Source organism: Phyllostomus discolor, chromosome 10 (genome assembly GCF_004126475.2).
Source record: "Phyllostomus discolor isolate MPI-MPIP mPhyDis1 chromosome 10, mPhyDis1.pri.v3, whole genome shotgun sequence".
Classification (NCBI taxonomy): domain Eukaryota; kingdom Metazoa; phylum Chordata; class Mammalia; order Chiroptera; family Phyllostomidae; genus Phyllostomus; species Phyllostomus discolor.
Window position 1 is genome coordinate 89,164,650 of NC_040912.2, and position 27,673 is coordinate 89,192,322.

Below are 27,673 nucleotides of genomic sequence, written 5' to 3' on the forward strand. Positions count from 1 at the left end.
TGAACTAAGGAGGGGAATGCCGGTGGGAGGGCGCAGGGTTGTAGGTCATTGGGGAGTAAAGGGGAGAGAAAAATGGAACAACTATAATAGCATAATCAATAAAATATATTTTAAAGAAAGGATGCTTTAGTAGGCACTAAGAACAATATAAGGCAAATAGATTTCTTTATTCAGTCATTGAAGTAGACTGCATTTTTTAGATAATTGAAGATACAGTATGATAGGTACATAGACAGATACAAATGTGTGGATTTTTACATAGACTTCATTTTGATTTTATATTTGTACAGAACATATGTTCATATATTTTATATATACATAATTTTAAGTGGATTGTAATTTATTATATCTGAAAAAATCTAAGAAGTTGAATTTTGCTTTCAAGGAATCTACCATATATCCAGGGTGGAATAAAAGTAGATTTACAGTCGTGAGTATGTGAAACAGTTTAATCTTGCATTATCATTTATTAATTGTTGTGCTATTTTCCATACAAACCACTGTAAACCTACTTTTGCCCTACCCTGTCTTCCACTGTGTATATCTACAATATGTATATAATTTCCAGCCTTCTAATTCTTTATATACACATATAACATAGGTACAATGACGCAAAGCTGGAAAACGATGTCAATCAGGACCAGGTCACAAAATAAAGCTAGTCACATGCTGCAGAGAATGCAGTTTAGCGGAGTGTTTAGAATAGCGTGAGGTGAACTGGGTGAGGATTTCTCAGAAAAGCGGGATTCACACCGAAAGGAATCAGTGCGTGATATCAATAGAAAGAAGAGGACCCTGTATTAGGGTAAGATCTCATGGGCAGGAAGCACAGAGAAGAGAAGGGCACACCCTCTCAGCGGCCAAGGTGAAAGCCATCTTCGAGGTCCGTGCCTGCTCACACCCCACACCCAACCCACCAGCTGAGTCTGCTCATCACGGGGGCTCTGGGCCAAACCCCTGTTTAACGTGCCACGCAGTTCACTTGCCTCCTACAACTGCAACATAGGATATGTCAGCTCAGGGATTTTGACTCCTTTGGTGCATTATCCTATCCCCAGCATGTAAAATAGTGCCTGACACAGTAGTAGGGTCCCCAGTCAGTATTTGTTGGATTAAAGAAACATATTTATTTGTGTTGGGAACAACAAGGAAGCTGGGTGAAATTCGACCCACAAGAGGGTCATTCAATAGATTTCCAATTGAAATGTGTTGAGGGCCTCTATTAAGATTATACTTCACGCCCTGGCTGGCGTAGCTCAGTGGATTGAGCGCGGGCTGCAAACCAGGCATCGCAAGTTGGATTCCCAGTCAGCGCACATGCCTGGGTTGCAGGCCACAGCCCCCAGCAACCATACATTGATGTTTCTCTCTTTCTCTCTCTCCCTCCCTTCCCTCTCTAAAAATAAATAAATAAAATTTTTTAAAAAGATTGTACTTCACAAGATGGTATACTGACAATTAAATGAGAAGTAGAACTCAAAAGTAATATTTAAGTATAGATCCTAAAATAAACAGCCCTGTGTTATTTCTTCTTGGAAAATGAAGTGTGATATTATTTCGGCTATTACAGTAGAGGCAGAGGCTTTACAAAACCTAGACGAATTAATGAAAGATCAGAACTTTTTGAGATGTTACGAGAAAACTCGTTAAGACCCTTATGATGTAATTGTGAAAAAGCACAAATATTTCCAGGGGTCGATAAACATTATCTACTGCTAATTATGCACTTTGTACTTTTTTTTTAAAGCTGCTCATGTGAAGGAGAAAAAGTAGACAAACTAATCATAGGCTCAGAGCGATTCACTGTGTACAGTTTACAAACTAATTAGCTTTCTTTTAATCTTTATAATTAAAAGGTGTTGAAACATTCATTTATTGCTACCTTCAGTGTTAAAAATGCTGGTTAATTGGGAAACATTATGAGGGGCTAATGTTAAAATTCCACGTACAGGAGCCAGGGAAACAGAACATGTTTACATTTGATTTGCAAACCCAGCTTTCCTAAGTCCGCTTGGGCTGCACCAATACCGCTCAAGTACAAAACCACTCTCTCATGTGTGTGCACACGACGTGTGTGCAGAAGCTTCTCCATGTGACTTACATGTGGAGGTGTGTACAAATACACATACACACACGTCTGTGTACCTATTTCAATAGCATTAGCTTCAGTCATAAAATCATAAAGCAGTGAAGAACAATGCATGTAAGTCTGTTTATGCTTTGCAGACTCAAAAAGTCTTTACTTCCAAGGGTTTTCTTCTTTCCAGTTCTTTATGGATCAGAGAGCTGGAGTCGGATCACAGACATCTATTATTCAGATGATCTTGAGATGCAGTGAGTTTCCTTAAGGTTTGGAATCCAGCCTGCTGAGATTTTGAAGAAGAAAGCTGTGGCGTAGAATCGGAAGGCATGCACAGAGTGGTTCTGAGTCAGAGCAGCCTTGACTGTAGGGAGTAGGGTCCCCCGAGGGGAGGGGAAGCCCTCCACCCCCTGATCCCACGCCGTGGCGGTGGGACAGTGCCGCAGGTGTCGCTGTCTTCTCAGGGGCAGTCAGGAGGTGAACACAGACTTCACGCACAAATGTTATGACGAGTGACAGACGTGAGCGACGAAGTTCAGATAGGGCATAAAGGGTCAATTAACTGATGTCAAGGAAATTATTTCTAAAAATACATAATACGTCTGTCGCACTAAGCTGGCAAAACAGTTAGAAAGCAAGTGTCCCTCCTCTAGAGGAAGCTGTTCTGTGAAGGAAGACGGTAAACTACGTTTCCTTTGCACACACGTGAGTAAGAAGACAGCCTGGAGGGAGGGTCGTTCTCCCAGCATATTTGACATTGGCTGTGTCTTTGTTAAAATGTTCCCAGGAACTTAGGTTCATGTCCCAGGAACTTAGGTTTTAAGTCCTTAAGAGGATTTAGCAATAAGAATAAATGCAATTAGCACTTTTCCCCCACCGCAGTCATCTTAATGTTTAAACAAACATATTGTCTCTTTAGAAAAACATTTTTTTCAAGAGGAGCTATGTAATGGGGAACAGTGGGAAAGAATAAAAAAAGTGAAGAGACTCATCCCTTGCATCGCTATCCAGAAATAACCACTGTCGCTTTGTTTTGACACATCTTTTCCCCCACTGTGTGTATGTGTGTCAATTCATTAAAAGCAAATTTCATTTTTGGTAGCTGCTATTTAAATTAAGCACACAACATGGGAAGATATTTTAAAATATTCTGTAGCTGCAGTGTGTCGTAGCTGCAGAAGAAATGAAAATAGGTTGAAAGTGAATAAAATGAAATCTGTTAGATAAATGTAATCAATCAAATTAACTGAAGTGCCACATGACGGCCAGCTGAAGAAAGAAAGAATAGAGAGAGAGAGAGAGAAGAAAGAAAGAGAGAGAGAGAGAGAGAAAGAAGGAAGGAAAGAAAGAAAGAAAGAAAGAAGAAAGAAAGAAAGAAAGAAAGAAAGAAAGAAAGAAAGAAAGAAAGAAAGAAAGAAAGAAAGAAGAGAAAGAAGAAAGAAAGAAAGAAAGAAAGAAAGAAAAAGAAAAGAAAGAAAGAAAAGAAAGAAAGAAAGAAAGAAAGAAAGAAAGAAAGAAAGAAAGAAAGAAAGAAAAAGAAAGAGGGCAGTGTGAGAGATTCGAGAGAGAAAGATAAATGAGAGAAGCTAGGAGGCTGAGACTGAGTGGAGGGTACAGACAGAAGGAGGCATGTGGGCGGTGACAACCTTTCCCTGGCCACATCCAGGCATGGGTGGCCCTGCCTGGCACCCCTCGAATACCCCCTGTGGCTTCTGCGGTTCAGCATGCACCCAGATGGGTAGACACAGCGAGAACACCCCTGTGAAGAGGCCAGAGCTTTCCTAGACCTGCCCGCGGTCTTCCTGTGCACGGAGTTGCGTGGTGCACGGCCTCGGGTGCTTTTAGAAATGGAATTCCATCAGTGCTGAAAATGGGGGCCAGCCCTGTTCTCAAACGATGAGTCCCTTCCCTGTCAACCTCCCTATAAACAAACAAACACATAAAACCAGAGTTAGTATCCTTTTTCCTATGGGTAAATTTTTAGGGAGCCTTTTACTTTGCAAGAGGAGGTGAGAGGAAGATGAATCCTCCTGAACCAGTGTTTTACACCAGCTGTGGCGAAACTGTTTAAACTTCAGGGAGTGGTAATGGGCTCCATGTCTTAAAAGTCTGGGGAGAAAGGAAACAATTTCCAATGTAACCCCTTGAATTTTCCAATCGTCACTTCCCGTACAATAGTAACTGGCTGTAATTAGTTACGTCAGTCTCTGCAGGGCCATGGCTGTGGATCTGAAGCATCGCCCTTCCCATCAATAAATACCCACTAATTCCATCTGTAAAATGAGTGTTGCATTTGGTGGAATTTGGGCTCAGGGTGTCCTTTCCACCCATAAGCCCACTCTGGTTCGATCTCCCGTCTCGCCTTTTCTCCTTTACTCGTGGCCCAGAGCGCTGCATCCCATCCTCTGACCACTCTGCCTGTTCCAGCCTCCAAACGTACAGGCTTGGCACTGTTCTTCTTCAAACTCACTTGAATGTTGGTATCCACAACAGTTCCATCGTCCTGCAGTGCTTCCGCTTACCAGCAGGGGACAGCATCTCCCTTTGTGGGAAGTGAGTTTCATCCCCCTTTTTAAGAACAGATTTTGGTGGCCCCTCATCCAGAGTCTCCTGAGACTTGGTTTCCTTGGGCTTATCTTCATTCAGCGTCACATTTTCCACCGACTCAGACCCTGGCGCTTTCAGTCCCCTTGAAATGCCTGCTTTCAAAAAGGTGGGGATAGGCTGTAACCCAATGGCCCTTGGTGGCTGTCTTGGCCACATTTTAATATTCCCTCATACCTTATGTTCTGCAAGAAACGAATGTGAGCCGTGACCTTGCAGAAACCTGACCTTGTCCTTCCTGGGGAGCCACTCGCTGCATGGCGAGTCCCCGGCCCAGGCCCGCTGTGGGGCCTGTCTTCCCCCGCAGCCCCTGCTGTGCTCCACCTCTTTCTCCATTGCTGGCGAGGCACACTGCCACAGGCGTAGTGACTCGGAACAGCACACATTTGCTGTTCTACAGTCTGGGGCTTAGAAGTCTGACGTGGGTCTCACGGAGTTCAAACCAAGGTGTCAGCAGGGCCTGCCCCCATCTGGAGCCTCTGTGGAAGAGTCCTCCCCACTTGTCTGCTGCAGGGTCCTGGAGCCCACCCGTCTCCCTCTGGCTGGTGGCCCTGCCTCCATCGTCAAAGCCGGCACTGGCCGCTGCAGGGTCTTCGCACAACCCGTCACTCTGACACTGGCTGCCCTGCCTCCCCACTTCATTTATAAGAAACCCTGTGTTGCCCTGGCTGGTGTGGCTCAGTGGATTGAGCGCTGGCCTGCAAACCGGAAGGTCGCTAGTTCGATTCCCAGTCAGGGCACATGCTGGGTTGCAGAAATAAGAAGGCATTATGGCCCACCCAAGAGCCGTGACGCTTTTAGGAGGACCCTTAGGTCGTAATTTTCCCACTGAAGGGAGCCTTTCTTGCGTGTCTAAAGATTTCTCAGTACTATTTTCGCACTTGGAGTCTTCTTTGTAGGCTCAAGTATGTTCACTTGTTTTTATTCTTAATTGCCTTCTCATCTGATTCCTTTCCTCTTTGCTTTTCCAAGAATCCAAGGACTGTATCATGGGACAAAGTAGTGGGGGATTGGGAAGCCAGAGTGTGAAAACTCGGTTTTCTCGTGAACTCAAAGACTCAGCAGTCGGAAAGGAGGTTGAAGCTGTGTTCAGAATGTTAATAAAGCCCGTAGCATTTCAGGTCAAGGATTCCGAAGAGACAGACACTCTATAGGAACAGGCTGTTGCCTTACAGCTTCCTCTGCAACATCAAAGCAACGGGAGCCAAAGACGGCCCTCCTTGTGTTATTTTCCCAGCAGGACGGTTTACTGGCCACTTCAGACTGTTGCTCTAAGGGAGATAGAAGCGAACTGTGTGTGCCACCGCCCAGGTCTCTTCCTGCACATCCCGGTCTGTCCTTTGTCCGTTCGGTGAACAGCTTGCAAGGGTGATTTCCTCCAAGCTGCCAGGCCACGGGCATTCACATGTAACTACCAAGGAAGGAAAACACCAGAATGAGGTGGAGGGGACTTCATTCGATACAGTCTTTTCATACATCCCTAAGAGAAAGGGGGGCAGGCTTACCATGTTCCTAAAACTTGCCAAGTGCATTGGACCTGAGAATTCTAACCTTCTATAAAAGTATAACAAGAGTTCTGAAAAATTCTAATTCAGGGAACTAGTCATTTCTTCCCCTGCTCATTTGCCATGTTCAGTGTTTCCTTCCCATGCTGGGTCTCTACTTAAATCCCCGTGAAAACATATGTGCTGCGTGGAAAATAAAACACAAGGGTAAACCCTCCCTTGGTCTGTCCTGTCCCCAGCGTGTTGCTCCCGTGCCTGCCAGAGATGCCGTGCAAGGGACCGACCAGGGCAGCTGCCAGCCCCTGGCCGCTCTCCTGTCAGAATGCCTCGGACGGGGCAGAAGGAGGCTGCGTGTGGTCCTGCAAGGGCATAGCTGGTTTGCATTTGAGATGGTTGCATTTCTAGGTCAAAGGAACAAAGAGCTCATGCTGACCAGGGCATTCTAAATGGCAAGTGGGGTGTGTGTGTGTGTGTGCGCGCACGCAACAGAGAGAAAAAGAAAAACAGAGAGAGGTGGGTATATACATAGAGAGAAAAAATACAAACCTACTCTCCAAGCCTGTGACACATACTCCAAATAGAGGAACCAGTGCATGGGAAAGTAGAACCGAGACACCTTGGCGGACGTGACACCGGTCAGGTGTGTCTGGAGCACATGCAAGGCTGGCGGGGGACTCGGGTGGGTGGGTGAGGGGGCAGAAGCTGGTGATAAAAATCGGGGCATCTTAAACTTCAGTCCTTGAACTTGATCGCAGAAGGCCTTACTCGAACAGGGCTGCACGTCTTAACGCAAGGGGAGATTATGTGAATGAGGTGTGCATGGGGTGGTGGGGGTGGGGATGAAATTCTCGATCAACAAGTGGCTTCACTAAACATATTTTAAACTACATCAATTTCAGTCTCTTTAATATTTGAAGGCATGCCTTCTTCCCTAAATAATGTTACAACAGAAACCTGTTTGGTGGGGAGCCGGGGACTGCAGGGGTTCAAGGAACGTGCTTCGGCAAAGGTTGAAAAGCATTTGAGAGGAGCCAGGTCCTCCACGTGGTTTGAATCCTGTGTACAGTGTGACGTCAGGCACATAATTTCATTTCTTTGGGTTTCCTTTTTTCTCCCGCAAACTAAGGAGGTAGAGAAAATTGGTCTCTGTGATCCCTTCCAGCCGTAATGTTCTAGTAGTATATGGAAAATATCCTATCATCATCCTGTCTGGAATATAGATATCAAGCTTGAGGTAACGTTTCACTCATGAGAATTAAATCGGTGACAAGTGGCATATTTAAGAAAATATATAATCAACTTGAATACTCTCATAATGGCTTAGTGCACATTGCTCGAAGGAATGATTTTAACAAGGTCAGGATTTTAAAGGCCAATGTTCGTTTTTGCCTTAACCGTAAGTAAGAACTAGAATGTGGCGTATATAGGTCAGTATATTCTAAGTTGTATTTTTAGGATGTGCTCACCAAATCAAGTAGACTTTTAAATGAAAGTGAAAACCTCTTTGAGTTCAGGCACAGTAGATAAAACTAGCATAACTGGTGAAGAGGGGAAAGTCATATGCTTATATTAATGCTTTTCCACCAGCATGCCAATGTGGTAAGAGAAGGAAGACATTTCCAAATACTGTAATTTTCAGACTATAAGATGCACTTTTTTACCACATTTTTGCTTCAAAATGTCCCCCCCCATTTTCCTCCTCTGAAACCTAGGTGTGTCTGGGGCCTGCAAGATAAGATGTACCTAGGTTTTAGAGGAGGAAAATAGGGGGACAATTTTTGAAGCAAAAAAATGTGGGTAAAAGTATGTGTTTATAGTCCGAAAAATGCAGTAGCTTCTGGGGTTTTGTTTTTGTTTTGTTTTGTTTTTTTACTTCTGCTTCACATGTACTTGTATTGATTCCCTTAAAATGTAGACCCTAAATCAAGTTTTCCCATCATTCAGACTCCATCGGCTCTTGAACCAGTGGATCACTCTACCCTTCTGAGTTCCAGGCATTACTCAAGATGGGTCTTTGTTTTCCACTTTTTACAGCCCGGGAAACCAAGGGTCAGACATTTGAAAGTAAAATGCTGCAAAATTGGAAATTGCCATTTAAGTCTTCTTGGCCTAGTGTCCATTTGTCGGGGTGCACATTTTCTAAAATGTGCATTCTCACAAAGAAAATGTATAGAAGTCCCCCAAGAATGCACGCTCTCAGCGAGTTTTTAGAATACGTTCCAAACGTCCGGTCAGAGACTAGAGTCAGTGCGCACCGATTGCCTTGGGGGCCACGTCTCGTGGCAGAAGCTGTTGTGATGGCCCGAATTTCCTCTTGCTCTTTGGTGTCGGGAGAGACCCAGTACACACTTGGCCAAGTGCCCGGTGTCTGTCATTCACTAGTACCCCTAGGAAGCCCTTTTCCTGACAGGAAACGGCTTTTGTTACGGTTTTGGCTCTCCTGAAAGCAGGTCCCGAAGCTGGGCCTGGGGGGGGGCGGCTCACTTGGGAGGTCCCCCGGTGGGGGGAGCAGGGAGCGGAGGACCCGAGACAAGGCTGGGAGGAAGTCGTGAAAGGCACCTCGATGAGTGAGTGACAAGTGACTGCCGTCATCGGCTGGGGCTCGGTCCCCCTGGAGAGCCTGTGACAAACCTTTTGGTCCCCGGGGGTGCCGGGGCGTCTGCTCACGGACTCTGCCCCCCACCAGCCCGGGCTGGACTGCGAGAGTGCTCACTCCCGCACACCTCCCTCGGTGCACGTCCTGGCTGAGCGGGGCCCTCTGAGCCCGAAAGGTCTGTGGAGACAGGCGGGCGCTGGGGGTGGGAAGCTGCCCTTGGACCTGCAGTAGCCTCAGGGGCAGCCGAGCTCGGAGGTGTGTTGAAAGGGACAGAGGACAGGAGAGCCAGGTTTCCCCATTCACGGGCCTCACGGCCATAAGGGAGACTGTGTTCGTCAGGACGCGCTGGGCTGCAGGGACACGACCTTCTGTGGGGAGAGCCTGTGTGAGCAGGAGTAGCCAGATTATGTGAACCCCGCAGGAATGGGGTGGGGAGAGCTGGAGAGTTACCTTCTATGCAAACCCCCTGCAGTACCAACCAGAGCAGACCGACATCCCGCCAAACAACCAGTGGGGGGCGAGCTGTGCTTTGTGAACAACGCTCACTGGACGAGCCCCAGACAGCCCGTGTAACAGAGTTGCCCTCTGGGAGCCGCTAGGCAGGCAAGAGAGCAGAGCCGGGTCACAGCTCCGAAGCTGCTTTTGTAGGGCAGGAGGGGGAGGGCCGTGTCAGAAAGTCACGCTGACCTTAAAAGGGAACAGCACTGTGTCCCCTTCAGCATCAAACAGTGCAGGACCGTGAGTGTGGGGCGGCACCTCCCGCATTACGCTGTTGAGATTTGACGGTCTCTGAGTTTAATGGCACCGTGTCGTGAAACGTGACACTGGAGAACCTGGATTGTTTTTATCCACGTGGTTCTCGGCGCAAAGGTGAGCTGAGCGAATCTCTTCGTCTAGTGGTTCCGCAGGTTCTGGTGATGCGTTTTGGCTTTTCAAAGTGAACCGAGCATATTAACACAGGGTCGTTCTCCCTCCCTCCCTCCCTTTCATGGTTCGTCTGTTTATTCATCCACATGACCCCAGTCCAGGCGCTGCACCACATGTGCGGAGTAAACAGTTGACGCCAGACACAAGGTCTCTGCCTTTCGGGATGTGATCACGAGGCTACAACAGAACATTGTGGCTTTTTCAGAAAACCAGTCGCAGCCCCCGAGCCCAGCAACATTGTTTACTAGGTCCAGCTGTTCCGGTGATGTTACCAACTTCTTCCAAAACAAAGACCAGGCAGTCAAGGCTTAGTAAGAACATAAGCGAAGTATTATTTGTATATTTTTCATGTGTCAGGGCTGCAGGTTTCCATAAAATAAAAATCTGATGCCTAGGCCATTTTATTATTACCGATTTCAAGGAGGACACAATTTTACCTGCTTTCTACAGAGCATGAAATGGTGTGCGCGGGATAACAAGGTTTTTTTTTCTATTTCCATAATGCTCCATTATGTTGCTGCTGAACATGGAAAAATTATTCCATCCGCCAGGAAATTGTAGGCCTCACCCGGTGGTGCTGATTCCCTGTCTGATTAGAGTTTAGCTGTCTGCCTTCCAATCATCATCAACCTACTTATCCAAGCCAGGTCCAGAACAGCCAGAGTACCCCTCCTGGTAACGGGGACGGGGGTGATGACAATAGTAGAACGTCACTTTGTAGTGAGCACTAGAACGCCTAAAGCAGTTTCCCACCGACTACCTCGTTTGTTGCTCATAAGAACTCCTGGAGACAAAAAGCCATCCCTCCTCTCTTACTGATGAGGATACTTCGGACAACAGAGTTTAAGAGGTGTGCCCACCTCCATGTGGGCAACGAGGACAAAGCCATAGCTAGAGTCTCGTTTGTTTGGGGCTTTGGCTTATTCTTATGTTTAAAAAAAAATGAATGAAAAGTCACCATAAAGATTTTCATTCCCATTGCAAGCTCCAGATACCCATGTGATTGCATCTCTGTGCTGAAAATTCCAAACTGGTACTGAAAGCTGTGAAAAGAATTCATAACCTAATTATTTTTACATCAGTGCCTTCCTTCCTTTTTAAAAAATGTTTATTGAATTTATTGGCAGTGACATTGATTAATAAAATGATATAGGTGAAAAGAGGGATGGATTAAGCAAAGAAAAAAACTCATAGACACAGACAACAGTATGGGGATGACCAGAAGGAAAGGGAGGTGCGGGGATATAGAAGAGGGTAAAGGGGTGATAAATAGTGCCCTCCTTTCTGTTTTTTTTTAAAGATTTTATTTATTTACTTTTAGACACAGGGGGAAGGGAAGGGAGAAAGAGAGAGAGAGAAACATCAATGTGTGGTTGCCTCTTGAGCACCCTCTATTGGGTACCTGGCCCACAACCCAGGCACATGCCCTGACTAGGAATCGAACCGATGACCCTCTGGTTCACAGGCCGGTGCTCAATCCACTGAGCCACATCAGCCAGGGCTGTGCCATCCTTTCTAAGGGTTTACGGGAAGAGCTGAAGCCTTCGGAGCAAATTCTTCCCAGAACTGGCTTCTGTAAACTCAGTGAAAACGAGAAGGAGGGATGAGCTGAAGGAGCAAAGGCTCACCGGGCACATTTTTAGTGGTGCCAAAGGAGATAAACGTATAACATTCATAAAATCGAATTCAGTCTTTTAAAGTCTGCTAACAAGTCCAAAAGGGTAACAAAAGAGGAGATAACATTTATAAGCTTCATGCTTAGGAATAAGCTGTCATTATTAGTTTTTTAAACCACATGCTCTTTACCCCATTCCCTCAGTGACACCAGGTAAAGGAGACAGCACTAACAGGACTGGTAGTTCTAGTCACTGTCACAGTTGGACTGGCTTCAGTTGTGTGGTAGTAATCATTAGCAGGCACTGTGGACACTGTCACAGTGTCCACAATATGCACATTATGTGTCATGCAATACGCACATTAATACTAGTGTAACTAATATTGTAGTTACTATGTGATATGCACATTATATGATACATTATATGTTATGTATAATAGATACTATAGTAGAACTAGGTAGTTAGAAGTAGCATTATGCCCTTTCCCTGTTACCATCACTTACAGGGGGAGAGCTGGAGGCTGAGAGAAGAGCTCGGGTAACACGTGAACCAGCTACTTGGTGGTTTAAGACAGCGGCACTGCCCTTACCTTTGCAGCTTTTGGAATCATGTAGTTTTCTTCACATGGAGCGCAGCCTGAATTTAGGCACCCATCCTAATCCGGGTGATTTGGGCCACCCGGGGGACATGTGGCAACATCTGGAGGCATTGTGATTGTCCCATTCGGGGAGGGGGAGGGCTGCGCGGCATCGCGTGGGCGGGGCCAGTGATGCTGCTGGGTGCCTGAGTGGGCATGGGAGGCCCACGGCCCAGAATTATCCGGCCCAAGTGTCAGTACTGCTGAGGGTGGGGATCGCTGGAGGAGACCTACGGGACTGAGTGATCGCAGAAAGTTGTTTTTTTTTTTTCACATTGGTTGGCATGGCACCATTTAGAACTGTGTTTTTTAAGAAGGCGCAACTCCATCTCATCGGCCCAAGCCTCCTTAGGGCACACAGCATCCTGTCAAAGAACAAGGACAGGGCCTCCTCCTATTCTGAATGCCGAAGGTGCGCTCAGGCTGTTGTGTTTTGACTGGCACCTCTGACAGTTGCCCAGAAAACGGCTCAGCCCTGAGCCTTCTGCAGACGGGCAAAACCGGTGGATTTCATGAAAATTAAACCGTTATTCCCAAGATGAGCCTTTTCAAGTCTGAAGTGCAGACATGTTGCATCCAGGTGGAGAAAGATGAGGAAGGAGAATCCCCAAGGGTGGTGGTGGTATACCCTGACAGTCCCAGCCACGGGGACACACACTTGTGACAGAGTCTCCCCCCGTTGCCCTGTCGTCCCGCCCTGAAATCTAAGGGCCTCCTTGGGGTGCTTCCTGCTGCTCTTCTGTTCCTGGCTCTGAAGTGCAGTCTCCAGGCGCATGACGATGAACACACATCCCACCGGCCACATAAACTCGTGGCACAGGCGAGTCATGGGCAGAAGTCAGTGCGTCCCAGCCAGCCCGGTCCCCTCTGTGCCCCCAGGCCCACCCCACCTCTGACCCAACAACTGGCACCCAGCAAACGCCCAGGGGGTGGTTAAATGCTGAACTACATACAGCTCGGGAACCAGCTGATGCCAGCAGGTGGCCAGCATCTGTGTAAGTCTCAGCTGGTTAAACGTAGGATGAAAAGTCACGGCAGAAAAATGTGTCGAGCTGCAAAATAGAGTGGACACGGGCTTCACGGAGCGAGCGGCGGACCTTCTGCGCACGCGCCTGCCGCCTCTGGTGTTGCGCTCTCCCTGCGCAGTGAGGAGCTGGACGGGGTAGTCGGGGAGACGCGGACGCGAGTCTGCTATTTTCTACCATTTCTAAAGACAAGAAGAAATCAAGAGTTCCTCGAGCCCCCGATAACTGCCATGAAATTACTACTCCCTGTTTTGGTGTTCTTGCTTGTGCATCAAGGATTCACACTCCCCCAGAGTTCTAAGCTAATGGGTCATAATGGAGCTAATGGTCTTGAAATATTGTAATGTCTTTTGTTCCTTTGCGTCTCTGTGTCCCCCTTTCTCCCCGCCTGGCCCAAAGCGTCCTTCTGTGGGGGTGGGGGGAGGGGGGGAGAAGAGGACTGAGGCGGTAACAGTAACACAAATCGTAAGAGTCATTTAATAATCATCACCATCTGTCGGTAAAAGCAGGCTTTCTCAGTCTCCAGCAACACAGTGCACAAGGCTTAAGGACAGGCCTTGCCAAAAACATGTGTTTCTCAATCCCTCTCCCTTCCCATTTACTCTATAAAACGACAGCCCGGGTGGCCTTTGATGTGGCAGTTCAAACAAGGGAAGGTCAGGCAGACGGAAGAGGGGGTCCACGTGTGGTGGTCTCACAGGGGAGCTGCTGAACATCTGGGCTCTCATGGGATCCGATCAGGCAGGAACTGGGCTCGCCGAGGTGACTGTGTTTAGTGGTTTGTTTTCTATTGTATTGTTTCCATTACCACTGATCCACTTTACACCTTCTTCCACCTCCCCACGTGCCCCCCCACCCGCCGGTAGTCACCACACTGTTGTCCACATCCGTGAGCTCTTTGTGTTTTTGCCTTGATTGCTCCACCCCCTAACTCTCCCCTCCCCACCGCAGCTGTCGCCTGCTCTCTATGACTGCCTCTGTGTTGCTTGTGAGTTCAGTGTCTTCATCAGATTCCACAGGTGAGTGATCATGTGGTGTTCGTCTTTCTCTGACTGGCGTATTTCACTCAGCATAATGTTCTCCAGGTCCATCCATGCTGTCGCAAAGGGTAAAAAAATTTTTTTTTTTTTTGGCTGAGTAGTATTCCATTGTGTAAATGACCCCTAGTTGTTTTATCCGCCCATCCACTGATGGACACTTGGTCTGCCTCCATATCTTGGCGATTGTAAATGACGCTGCAGTGAATGTAGGGGTGCTTATATTCTTCTGAATTTGCAGTATGGAGGTACCTCAAAACAGAGATCTGCCTTTTGACCCAGAGATCCCACTTCTGGGAATGTATCTGAAGATCAAGTGGGATTGTTTCCTATTTTTTTATTGTTGTTCAATTACAAGCATCCCCCCCACCCCCACCCCCCATTATTCTCCCCTCCCCTTCCCACTCCCCCACCTTCCACTTTCAATCCTCCATGAGAAACTAAACATTTTCCCAGAAACATATGCACCTCTCCCAGCGTGTTTGCAGTTTGCCAGGGTCCTAGTTTATAGCCTTGCATTGCCTCGGGTTCATGTCCGATGTGCACTGGTGGACAGGAAAGACCATTTTTAACAACTTTCCTTTCCTCATGGTGCCTGACACTGCGTGCAGCCCATGCTAAATGCTCACCAGATTTCTGGAACACATTTTCCTGTTCATTTCATCATTTTCTTCTGATCTCAATTTCAAGAATCTCATTCACAGACCATTGGAACTCTCCCGGGAAAGGGAGTCAGTGATTCTTTTTTGACCCTAATTTTCTGGACGTGAGCACCTAGGACCTTACAGCGGGCAACTCCTCAAAACGATGCGAGTCAGATTTAAGACAAAACAGAGAAAACCAAAATTAAGGGAATCTAAAGGTCAAGCAATGCTTTAAGAAAGCGGAGTAGAGACGGCGTGGTTGCCGACCAGTAAAAATGCCCTCGTGGCAGGCAGTCTTTGAAGGGTGCGTCTTGTTCAGACCATTCGCAGCTGTCTGCTACAGTGATGGTAGCCATGTAAGTCAGCCAAAGAGAAACTGCCTCCCTGCCTTTGAACTTTTTGCAGAAAAACCTGTATTTTGACATTTTCAAAGGAAAAGAGGGTAAAAAAAAATCACTGATCCTCAGCTGAAAGGCCTGATATTAGCTTTATGCCAGCTCCTGCCTGCCTGTGGTAACTCACTTCCTGCTCAGTTCCGCCAGCTAAAGGCTTTACGGCTAACAGGGGGAATGTTCTCCTCCTTCTCTAAACGTTCCCTTTGCACGTCTGTCTCCCTTTTCAGTTGGGGGATCGATAACGGACTGTAACAAAGAAGACCGTTCATGGATTTAGTTTCACTCTTCTTGGGGGGTCATCTGCCCAAACTCCCTCCACCCTCCAACAATCTGCCCGAGATTGGGTCTTAAAAGCCCCTAACAGTTAGCTCTTGGGTTTGTACCTCAGCAGCATGATTTTGCTTTGGGCGTAGCTGGGAAGCTGTGGCCTACAACGAACCCCCTTCAACTTTATGCCCCACTGCCTGAAATTCACTGGTGGTGAGCCGGAGTACTTGGCCTCCCAAATATATGACGAAGCTGCCAGTCACCAATTGTCTATAGCTGCAGCCTTCCGAATCATCTGACTAGTTTCCACAGAGGAATTTTTAAGCTTCATGCAAAATCTGATGCAGATTTGTTGCTTTACTCATTCACTTTGAATGTGATGGCCACACAGGACACATGATCCATCATCAGTGGCTCTACCTAACCACCAACTCTTCTACAAAAACTACCACGCTCACCCCTCAACCACCTACCCGCCCCCACTGACTAGTACAGTGAAGTGGTTCATTGTTCACACGTGCGCATTCCAGTCCACTCTCCTTGGCTGCCAGGTTATATATAATATGCTATATGTATAGTATATATACTCTATATACATATAGTATATCTATATACACACATACGCATACATATGTATATGTATCTATGTATACCACACACACCAAAAAAGTAAGCTAAGTTCCCATTCATCTTTAGCACACTACATATCTTTTTTGTTTCCATAGTAATGGTCCTGGGGAAGGTAATAACTAACATAATAATTGCTAGTAATTACTGTGTACTACTCTGGCCCCGGAGTTCAGGGTTAAAAATAACACTGCCCGTTCCCTAGCGCCCGGCTGAGAAGTCACAGGAGTGATCTCAGAGTGTTACTAGATGACCAAACAGTCTGAGATTCGGAATGCTGACCTGTGTGGGTGTTTTTCTCCTGTCGTTATGTATCTTGATGTTTGTGCAGACTGGGGAAGTAGATCAAATGTCAAAGAGCCTTGAAAGCCAATGATAGTTGCTTTATGATTCCAATGCTGTGACAATATCAACTTCCAGCTGAAATCAAGTAAGATTAAGGTCAAGCCAAAGCCTGCTCGCTCTTTCTTTCTTCCTTCCTTCCTTCCTTCCTTCCTTCCTTCCTTCCTTCCTTCCTTCTTTTCTTCTTCTTCTTCCTTCCTTCCTTCTTTCTTTCTTGCACAGCATTCACCATGTTTTAGGGAATAACCATAAACCATGGAATTACAGAGTCTGGGAGCTGAAGTGGTCCTGGGGGTTGTCCATTCCTTCCTTCTTATTACAGATACGAGCCTGGTTTTGCTGAGAGGGTCCTGTTTAAAAACCATGCCGAGACCTTACACCTGGTCTTCCCGACTCCACGGTTAGTGCTCCCAGGTCCAGTGTTCATATTCCAGCCAGAGGGAATTTTTAATCCAATTTGGTGATCTTCTCTTGCTCTTGGAACTCCTCCCATCTCCACTCCCAGCACCCCCCATTACTCTCAGGCTGCGTCAGAGTCTTGAAGTCAAAGCAACATTTCTTTGCAAATGGGTCCCTGATTGATTCTAGTCTCAGCTCCTCCTGTTGGCTGGTCTTGAACTGTGGACTCCAGTCACTCTGAATGCCCAGCAACCCCCCTCCCAGCAAGCATCACACTCACTCGCCTCTGAGCCTTTGCATACCCTGTTCCCTTGTTTATACAGCCCTTTCTCTGCCTCCCTGGTTGTCTCCACCTTATCCTTCAGAAAGCAAAATACCTCCCAGAGGAAGACAACACTAACCTAGAGGTCAGATCTGTTTCATTTCATTTTTCTAACATCACCCAGTCTACCTGTACTACTTCCCAACTCATAACATGTTAGGAGTGATTGCATTTCTGTGCGGACAAGAAGTGCAGTTAGAATTTTCACCATAGCAGCAAGGCATCCTAAGCAATAATTCAATAAGGACTCGTGGTTGATGAAAAGGGAAACCAACAAGTCAATGAAACCGAGTTTTCTGGGATCATTTGGTGAGGGTATCATGTCGTTACAGCATCACACAGTGATTGATGTCAGTAATTATGAAACCTGAGTCAGCAAGAAATAGCAATTATATTTAATGCAGTGTTTAAGGGAGCAGAAAACTTAATGTGCAATGACTTTTAGAATGATTTTCACTGAAAATGTTTAAAATAAAATGAGCTTTAGTGCTTAAGGGGAGGAAAATAGTTCATCACTTCCTTTGTGCTGGGGTTTGTAAGACATAGAGGTCATGCATCAACAGGAGACCCAAGTCCTGGTCTCTAATTGACACTAAATAAATGAGTGACTTAGGAAGACGTGTGACATATCTGACTCTCAGGGCTGGGATAATATAATGGCAAAGATCAGAGGTCATGGGTTCGAGTTCAATCCTGGCTTCTACTTTCACACTGTGCAGCCTATGTAGTTATTTTGATCTCTCTGAGCCTCAGTTTCCTCCTTTGTGAAATGACAAGAATAATACATACCTCACAGAATGACTATGAAAATCAGATGGCACATTGCATGCCAGATGCCCAGCAAAGAGGGTGACGCACAGTAAGAGCTCAAGTAGCTGTGGCTGTTGTTATAAGTATTATAATTATTTACAAGGAGAGAGCCTGACTAGATGATGCCGAGGTCCTCCTAAGCTCTGAAATTCTATAGTTCTGTGAACACTGTATTTCCAAATGATATCAGGTCAATGAGGTTTCACTGTATGTACATTGGGCAAGAAATCGATATGGCCCGTTTTCAATTGCGCGCAGGAAGATGTGCTGAGCAGAGCATGAATTATTCACCGCTTTGGTTACACTCGATAGATTTCCATTTGATCTTAGACTGCACAGAACTTTTCAAAAGAATATCTTTTATCTTTCTCATATTGTGCTTAATGATTAAAATGAGTGTGGCCTTTCAGTGTTTGCCAAGGGGAAAGAAATGGAACCGTGCTAGAAGCTATGTAAGTGGTATCTCACCTAATCACTAGCTGTTTAGATGAAATCACCCAGCAACTGGTTGGGTCATAGACAAATGAGGCCGGCCCATCCAGTCTCGGCCCGGGAGTGGCCGTGCCTGTCACTGAGAGCCAGCATCACACCGTCTCCTCAGAGCGTTTCAGAATCTCAGGTACCTTGGGTCTGCATGTGCCTTGAAATCCTCCGCGTGAAGAACAGCGACCGAGCGATTTTCCGAGAGATATTTTAATCTTGAAAATGGCCTTACCAAGAGGTGACATCTAATTAGAATTCCCGGTGCAATGGCTACAGCCCAGCGCCAGGATAGTGTAATTATCTAAACTTTCATTTAACATTTGCAAGTATCTCCCCACCTAACACACCTATCACGGAAGTAAATAGACACCCTTTTTTTTTGTTTTTCCCTTTTTTAATGAAGAATTTGTTCAGTGGGACATTTGATCGCCTCAGAAGTCAACAGCACCACGAAAAGCAGGTGGGGAGTGGGACTTGGTGCTGGCCGGCAGAGACGCGGGACCTGGGAAGGCAGAGCAGCTGTTGGAGTCCAGGCGTCCACGTGCTGGCCAGCTGTGTGACTTTGCTAAAAGACAAAACCTTTCTGAGACTCCGTTTTTGTTTTGTTTTGTTTTCATTTGTGAACCGGGGACAATCAGAGGGAGTTCATTCTGAAATTAGTAAGAGTAAAGCTTCTGAGCCCCTCACTTGGGTAGGGTGTGTCCGTGTGGTCACGTGTTCACATTACATGTACAAAGATAAGATATGTTACCTACACTAAGCCAGCACTGTCGTCTCTCTCTTCGCCGTGCCTTTCCCCAGCACATGTTGGGTGGTCCGGACTAGCCTGAGAGTTTGTGGTGTCTGGGTGAGGACGGTCGACTTGGGGACACAGAAGATTTGAGTGGAGTGGCTCTGCGTGGTCTGCGACCATGTGCACACACTTGTAAGTTACCGCTGGTGTCCTGGCCCAGGAATGACCTCCAAGCGGGCTCCCGCTGCCCCTTCTCGTGCCAACATTTTCGTTTGGTTCAATACTCTTCTTACATTGAGCCTCTAAAATGTGTCAACATCAGGCCCCAGAAAACCTGGACCTGCCTCTGAGGGTACCACTGTTGTCAAGGTGAATGTGGAAGGTTTTCCACAGCATCCTTGACAGTGAGAGTGCAGGTGGTGGAGAGGGTCCCCTGGGTGGGCTTGTTGATAGGACCAGAGGGCAGCATACAGGTGTTCTTGTTTTGTTTTCTTTTGTTCTCTCTCTCTCTCTCTCTCTCCTCTCCTCTTCTCTCTCTCTCACCCAAGAGAGAGGGGATCAGTGTACATTAACACACAGAGAAGAGGGCCAAGGGAAAAAAGAGAGAAGGAAAATCAAGAAAATAATTATCTCAAATTATCAGATGACTGGCATGGAGTAACATGGCTTTGGGAGGAGCAGTAAGGAGGGTCCTTCTCTCCTCCTCCTGGCAGACTTTTCTTCATCTTTTAAAATTCAACAGAAAGTAAATTCACAAATAAAGCCTTTCCAGACTGTCCTAAACCACCTAAACCAATCCCTTATCTAAAGTCTCTCAGCTCTCTGAGCCGTGGCCAGATGGCTCAGTTGGTTGGAGCATTGTCCGGTACACCAAAAGGTTGTAGGTTCGATCCCCAGTGAGGGCACACACCTAGGTTGTGGATTTAATCCCCAGTTGGGGTGTGTATAGGAGGCAACCAGTTGATGTTTCTCCCTCACATTGATATTTCTCTCCCTTTCTCTCTCTCTCTCTGTCTCTCTCTGTCTCTGTAAAAGTCAATAAAAATTAGAAAAATAAAGTCTCCTAGCACTTTGTTTATATCTCTTTTGCAATACTTAGCAAATGATCCACTCTCTCTCAACATGTCTGCCTCCTATATTAGATGACAAATTCTGTTCATACTTTTTTATTTTCAGTGCAGAGCATAGCACTAGTTCTGTCGTCACCTTAGTAGATATCAGTCAGTCAGTCAGTCAATAAATAAATCTGCACTCGGAAAGAAAAAGGACCTGTTTCGTGCAGAATTTGAGAGGGGAGATAGGCACTGACCCATCTCGAGTCAGTGTTCTTGTTCTCATCACTGAGACGCAGTGCAGATGAGAGTGAGGGGCTGAGAAACGGGACCAGGGATTAAGGAGACGGAACAAGAGAAAACTTCTGTGGGACCCGAGTCGTGCGGATGGTTGCCGAGCTCCACTGTGGAGACCCACGAAGATGGGGGGAGCATGCGATCGTGGTACGCCCACGTGGGTTTACAGGTTTCTTTTCCCGCCTCCTCGTCTTCTGCAAGGTGAAAGCAATAATGAAGAAAAGGCAAGCAGAGCTTGCCCAGATGGAGCCCTGATGTACACGACCATGTGATGTTCTGTGGGGTCATGGTCAAAGAATGACGGAGAATGGGCATTAACGTCCTGAGGGTGTGGCAGGCATGATCATGTAAAGACACAGAATCGCAGTTTCGTGACTGTTCCTTGCCCAAAAGTGTGGATTAGTGTTTCCTGTAAGATAGAATCTGGGAGCCCGTGTGAAGACGGGAAGGACTCAGGGAGGAGCAAACCAAAAGCAGAACTGGAGTGGGAATGGGGAAGAGGACAGAGCAGAAATGAAATGATAAATGTAGATTTTACTCAGATTTCAAAACAATTTTTTCGAAGGAACTGACATGTCACATAAGAGCCTAAAAATCAAAACTTTGTTTTTCTTCCAAATTACCCATTCCCTTGAGACTCGAACAGGCAAAAAAACCAGTAGAGGATGATAATAAATAACATCTTTTTCTTTATTGACTTTCAGAGAGAGAGCGAGACCGATTTGTTGTTCCACTTATTTATGCGTTCACTGTATCTGCTCTCTGACCAGAGATCGAGCCCATGACCTTGGTGTGTCAGGACGAAGCTCTAACCAACTGAGCTACCCGGTCAGGGCAATACATAACATTTTATACAGAAGTCACCTTCATGGAAGAGCATGACATGATATTAGCATGCGGAATATCTGTGTTGAAGCCCACGCTTCCACCACCATCATTTGCTGTGTGCCAGTAATGAGAAAATCATTCCTAGGGGAAGTAATGTGGTCAGGGCACTATTCAAGCTTAAAAACATTATCCAAAGAAACCAAAAATGCGTGAGGTTAATATTCAAGTGTGAACAAGGACTGGGTCATTGTAAAGCTTACGGTGTGCTAATTAAAAATAATTGCAGGGTCCTAGAATAGGAGCTCTCCCCGGGGTGGGTCTCGAGGCCACTCCTGCCTCCTGGACTTCCAGCACCGCTGTCCCTCGGTGTCACCTGAGTGGGAACAGTGAAATTCTAAAGGAGCTCGTTTCTCAGACTCAACGCACGAGAGCCTGACCGAGATCAGAAAGTCCATTTCGTCACTCCAAATGAGAAATACAGGGGTGGGCAGAAGGAGGGTTAATAATAATGAATAATACAGTAATTAACAAATAACTAATGCAAGAAAGAACTCTGTGTTTTGTATACGCACCACTGTGAACCTACCTTTGCCCTCCCCTGGATGTCTTTCCAGTGGAGAAACTTATTTTCAAGATGCGTTATAGATGGATGAAAATCAGGAGGCGGCTCGGTTACTAAGAGGGGTCGGAATAAAAAGGGCCCCGGACACCATCCTGTCTACAGCTCCGTCACTCCACATGTGCTCCAGACCCTTTTCGGGGCCGGAGAACTCCCGTTCCACTTCTTCTGGTGTCCCACATTTGCCATTAGACGGCCCCTTTACTAATGCGAGGCACGGCTACAGTCAGCAGTCTCCCTTTTAGCATCTGGTCGCCTGCTTCCTACCCCAAGCCTGCGTGAGTGTGTAGTCACCTTCCATGTCAGAGACCAGGAAAGGGAGGGCATCCACCAGCTATCCACACCCCAATGTCACTTTACAGCACTTGTTCACAAGTGAGCTATCAAGTGACTGTATGCTGCTTTCTACCCTTTGCGTCAAATTATTAGGAGTGCATTTATCCCTTTCTGCACAAGCAGGAAAAGACTACTTCGGATGTTCCAAAAACTAACTTCACGTACGATTCATTCTTGAGTTGTAATGAACTCTCTAACATGTACCAGCCGTGGCCACTCCCAGCGACCCGGGTGCTGTAGAAGGCAGGGCCAGGAAGGATGCAGGATGCAGGATGCATGCAGCATGCGCAATGGCCGCTCCCAGGGCACGGAGGTGTGGCGGTGGGCGGGGAGAGCGATCCTCAGCTCCCCAGCACCAGCAAGCACCAGAGAGCAGGTGCCGAGTGCCATGTAGAACCCCCAGCATAAGGTTCTGTAGCCAATGGGCCAAAAGTAGCTATCTCATCAGGAAGGTATTTCTCTCTTAAAATTTAAGTGGGGGAGCATGGTGCAGAGTCCTCCTCCACGTCGCCCATAAAAAGTTGAAAAAGCTCAGAGGCCGCACAAGGAGAGCTTGGCCCAGTCAGCTGGCAGCTGGAAGTGTCTGTCCTGGGTTCCCTGGGCTGCTGTTCCAAAGCATGACAGACGGGGTGGCTGCAGAAATACATCGCCTCACGGTTTTTGAGGCCAGAAGTCAGAAATCAAGGTATCTGCAGGGTTGGTATTTTCTGAGGGCCGTGAGGGAGAAAAAAAATCTCCAATGTGTAGTTGAAAATAGTTTGTTCAACGATTAATCAAAAAGTACAAATAGAAGAATATGGCAAGGTCTCTTTTTCGCCAATCAATCAGGAAACTATCTTTAGTTTGCTTCCAGAGTCCAGCCGGTGAAGTTTCTGGTGACGTTCACTGCTGGTGAAGTTTCATCAACCAGCTGAAGTGCTGATTTCAGATTCTCAGGGGTCTAACATTGACTGTCAAGGTGTAGACCTTATTTCATGGTGGCAGAGAGTGAGCGGCTGTGCAGTCCTGACGACCACTAATAAAACATGGCCCTGGTGGCCTGTGCTCTGCTAGTCAGTGACCTGTCATACCCTTGAAGGAGGCTAGACAAAAGGAAGAAGGGGGACCTGCCATTCAAACAGACCAAGATACACGAGCTCCCCAAATTTGTGACTAGAGGCAGGAAAATAGGTTATTTTCTTTTTTATTATTTGCTACTTTTTCAAATTCATCTGAAGAGTTTAAATGCTTTTTTCTAATCAGAAATAAACCCTATTTGAAGGAAGGCATGAATCTTACACGTTATAAAATAAAATAAAAATGAAAACAAAACAAACAAGAATACTTCCTTACTTGAAGTTAGCAATCTCCATCAGTTTCTTATTCTGTCTGCTCTCCTTTCATGGTTCAAACTCCCTGTGACAGCGCGGTCCCCGCCCCATTCCACCGACCTGATCCCTTCCTTAGGACTCTGGCTTCTACGAACCACAGCACCTGAACTATTTAAAATGTCACCCCACATCTGCTCACTAAAGGTGCTGCCGTTTCCCTGCCCTGCAGCAACTCAGACTCGGGAGCGTTCTCCTTCTTGGAAACACCTCCTCCTCTATATTCTGCCTCTCCTCCAGCCGTTCCCTAACTGCTGCTCTCCTTTCCCAGCACGTTGGGCCCACTGCACATCTTTGCTCTAAACCCTCACTCATCTCTGCCTGGGTGTTGACTGTCATCCGGGGCCCCGGGCTATGTCCACACGTGAGCACAGGCAGCCCGGGACCTTGGTGTCCTGGGTCCGGGATGGGGGGGCCAGGAGGCACGTGTGTTTAGTGCTCTACCGATGCACCGTTCATGTTCGGTGCACATGTTCAACTTTGTTTTCCACCTCTGTTATTCCGTTTACTACTTCTCTTGCTAATCAACAGCACTGGGAGTGCATTGGGTGTTTGGTAAATGTGTTCTTAGGTCGGGCAGTTATTTCATATGTTATTACTGTACAGTTGCGATAGGCAGGATACTGTCTCCTCACATTCCAAAGTGTGTCCGTGTCCGAACCCATGAAACCTACACCTGTGTCACCTTCTGTGGCAAAGGGGCGTTATGACCACCTTAAGGGCAGTCGCATGATATTATCCTGGATCATTGGGATGGACCTAATGCAACCATGAAGCTCCTTAACATAGAGAGGTGACCAGGACGCAGAGGACCTGAGCGAGGGGTGAGGTGAAGATTCCCTCCGTCTCTGTTGGCCTCAGAGACGGGGAACCAGGGCGGGGGCCGAGGAAGCCGGCAAAGCCAAAACCTTGGCTTCTCCCCTAGAGGTTTCTGAAGGAGCACAGCCCTGCCCCCAACTTGGATTCAGCCCCCCGAAACCCATGTCAAGCTCTGACCCCCAGAACTGTGAAGATAATGTGGATGTTTTAGTCCAGCACGTGTTTGCTGATTTATTACAAACAGCCGTATGAAGCTGATACCGGAGTCCTCGTCACTTTCCACTTCCTCTACCGTGTCGCTGCTCAGACAGCCTTCACTGTTCAATGAGAAGGAGCGAGGATTCAGGGTTTACAACTCCCTGGATCTGCACCTGCTCACAGTTCATCTGATGTGTTCAATTGTAATATCTCGGAATGTCTGGGACTAGTGAAGACGACGAGGACCCTTTCTTTGGGCCTGGGAGTTCCGACAGAGAAAAACTGCTTTTTCCCACTGCAGGTTTCCCTCCCGCTCTCGGAGCATTCCTGTGAAACCTTTGTAGGTCAGAATGGCGTTGCAGCCCGAAGCCATGACTTTCGGGCACAACGGTCCGTGCGCAGAAGGAGTGGAGATGAAGCGCAGAGGCTCACAGGACACCGTCCAGAGCCTGGGGCTCCACCCATGCTGAGGTGCTGAGCGTAACTCCCAGGGAGGGAGCCTGAGGGGGCACTCTCGCTCCTCCTCGGGGCACCCCCACCTCTGCAGGCTCCCTGCAAAACAAACACTGAGTTGCTGTTTCCCTTTTGGCCCTTTTCAGAATGTCCTTCAGTTAGCAAACACAGGCATCCATGTAAGGTCAGGGTCGGCCTGCAAGAGCAAAGTCACACAGTTGCATAGAGCCAACTTTGAAAAGCAGGAACACCCTGTAAACCAATGGATTTAACGAGTCTATTTATTTTGCCACCAGCCTAGTTTCCTTGCTGATCTTTTGGCCAGTCTACTAGCAAAACTCAGCTGAGGGTGGTTCAGACCCTTCCCTTTCTTCTCTGGCCCCTGGCGCTCTGTGGTCTCCGTCTGTTTGATGTGCAAAATCCTGCAGCCCAGCCAGGACCGGCAGAGGCATGCAGGCAAATGCTGTGGTCAGCTCCTTCTCTGCATTAACGCTCCAGTGTGCTCAGTGCTCCTGAGTTACACAGTGTGTGACTTCCTTTCATCTTATGATGACTTGGCCAGGGAGGTATTATCTTTGCCTTCAATTTACAGTTGCGGGAAACCAAGTTCAGGGAAGTTCCCAAGTAGTAAATGACAGAAAAAGAGATCTGAATGAAAATCTCTTAATTCCTTATTCACTTATAAAACTAATGTCATTTTTCGGTATTCCAGCTGTCCTTGCCATTGTACCTCGGCGCCATTTCCCAAATACACATTTTTGCAAACAGTGTTTTTCATGATAATGTAACTGGTGCACATTATAAACTCATGTGAAAATACAGAAAAGAATGAAAGGGTTTAAATCACCCATGCTCTTACTACTCGACAATAATCACTGTTGCTGTTTTAGTGTATTCCTTTCTAAATATTTTCTGCGAACTCCCCCGAGTATATTTCTTTTGACACTGCATTTGCATTTAGAGTTTTGTATCACACTCCATTGTTGTTATTTTGAGTGAAGTGAGGTGGCATTCTAGCTTTATTTTATTTACAATTGTACTGCATTGCCTTTGGTGACTTACTTTTTCTATTGTACTTAAATATCAGTCAAGAATTAGTCCACCCTTCTAGAGTTAACTTTGTGTTTTCCAGGATTAGAGCTGCACTTCTCAAAAGGCACTCAGACCAGCAGGGCCTGCAGACACTGGGGAGACTGTTAGAGCTGCAGGCCCCCATGCTGAGCCAGGAGCTCCTGGCGGAGGCGAGGGCCCCTGTCTCACAGGCACGCCGGGTGGTTTTCACACGAGACGAAGTTGGACTGAAATGCGTTGGCGAGGCAACAGCAGCCCGTAGGCCTGTGCTAGGTTGAAGGCAAGCAGCATAATTGTCACTGCTTGAAGAAAAAGAGAAGAGCTTTTTTTGTCCCTCACCATGTGCCTTCCACATCTGCCCTTAGGTACCTGGGTTAGGTGTGTAGCCTCCTTTAGAAATGCTTACATGAAATGCTTCCTTAGAAACACAGTAGTGACCTACATGACACTTCTTACCACCCAGTCGTGCCTTCCTGTAGGGTGGGGCAAAGGTAGGTTTACAGTTGTGAGTACGCAAAACACAGAATTTATTCCTGTGTGACTGTTGATTAATTAGGCATTATTTTCCATACAAACAACTGTGACCCTTCTTTTGTCCTACCTTGTCTGCACGGGCTTCTCCTGCTCAGCCAGCTAAGCAAGGATTTTTGTCAAAGTCAGACCAGGATGAAGCGTAGGTACATGTTCAGTTCAGTTCTGAGAGCTTTTCTTAAACTCCTACCATGTTAGATTATATGGAGTAGAAAAGAAAAATACATTTTCTGGGCCTGCCCTTCAAGAAAATTCGCAATCTTGTTAGGAAGTAAAGCTTTTGTATATGAAATTCAATTAATAGTTAATCAAGCACTAAATTGATTATAATGAAGAATTTTAGTGTCTGAGATGAGCAGCAAATGGCCTGAACTACACAGACAGACAGATGTATTGACCACGGGGTGGGGGTGCAGGGTCTCCTTAAGAAGGGAGGAGCATGAGGAGGACCTCCATAATAATTATTAGACTGGTCATAAAAACGCCACTTACTAAATATTTACCATGGCCAGATATATTTTTAAGCAATTGACATTGATTACTTCCTCCAAATCTCAAGACACCATGCATATACCTACAATACCCATTCTCCAGACAAGGCTAAATAAAGTTAGGACGCTTTGCCAATGTTATGTACACAGCACTTTGCAGAGTCCACTGAATTCCAGCCCCAGCCTGTTTGACCTCAGAGCCCCGTCCCTTACCACTTCCGCTCAGTAGTCAACTCTGACTGCAGCGGTGGCTAGGTGCACAAAGAGGCTGTAGCGCGCTGCAGATGAAGGGGTCCCTGGAAGGGGCGAGCAGTCTCCTGTGCCCGGTGTTCCTGACCAGAGAGCAAGGCTGCCCTCAGCAAGGTGCTAGAACCCGGGGAGATCGATTGGGTTGTGGAGAGCCTTGCAGGCAGAGAGCATGATCTGGGGTATAACATCATAGATGCTGAAGAACTATGACACATTCTTCAAACTTTACGGAAGGAATGTATTAAGGCTAGAATAACATTGGATAAAAAAAAAAAAGCATCACTGTGTGGGGAGTGAAGAGATAGTTGGGTGC

General features: G+C 46.8%; 1 protein-coding gene and 1 pseudogene across 1 annotated transcript in view; one reads left to right on the forward strand and one right to left on the reverse strand.

Moving 5' to 3' along the window:
- CNTNAP2 (contactin associated protein 2) overlaps positions 1-27,673 on the forward strand; it is a 1,722,722-nt gene that overhangs the window by 1,024,143 nt on the left and 670,906 nt on the right. The gene's annotated exons all lie outside the window — the stretch shown is intronic.
- On the reverse strand, positions 4,330-5,020 carry LOC114507926 (annotated as a pseudogene).